The sequence below is a fragment of the Myotis davidii genome, unplaced genomic scaffold, assembly GCF_000327345.1.
Source record: "Myotis davidii unplaced genomic scaffold, ASM32734v1 scaffold1439, whole genome shotgun sequence".
In the NCBI taxonomy this organism is placed as follows: Eukaryota; Metazoa; Chordata; class Mammalia; order Chiroptera; family Vespertilionidae; genus Myotis; species Myotis davidii.
The window spans coordinates 1,362,702-1,363,051 of record NW_006292342.1 but is presented as its reverse complement, the minus strand read 5'-3'; the positions used below and the strand labels follow the sequence as shown (position 1 = coordinate 1,363,051).

At 68.3% G+C, this 350-nt stretch overlaps 1 protein-coding gene across 1 annotated transcript in view; it reads left to right on the top strand.

Moving 5' to 3' along the window:
• The window catches only part of EPOR (erythropoietin receptor), a 23,158-nt gene that overhangs the window by 19,533 nt on the left and 3,275 nt on the right, over nt 1-350 (top strand). The gene's annotated exons all lie outside the window — the stretch shown is intronic.

Below are 350 nucleotides of genomic sequence, written 5' to 3'. Positions count from 1 at the left end.
AGGTCCAAGGTGTCGCGTACCTGGGTCTGGGACGCCCCCTCGTGGTAGTGACCAGAATGAACCCGGCCCGGTCAACACTCCCAACTTGCTCCCTTCCCTCCCGGGTCCCGCCTCACTCAGGGGTGAGCAGTGGAAGCCAGGCCGCCTGCACCAGGCGCCCGCGGCGCGCGGAGCGGTGCGCTTCTGGTGCTCGCTGCCTACGGCCGACGTGTCGAGCTTCGTGCCCTTAGAGCTGCGCGTCACAGCGGCCTCGTCCGGTGCTCCACGCTACCGCCGGGTCATCCAGATCAACGAAGTGGGTAAGTTCGCCGGCAATGGGCGAGTGCATGGAGGGAGGGCTGCCTCCGCCC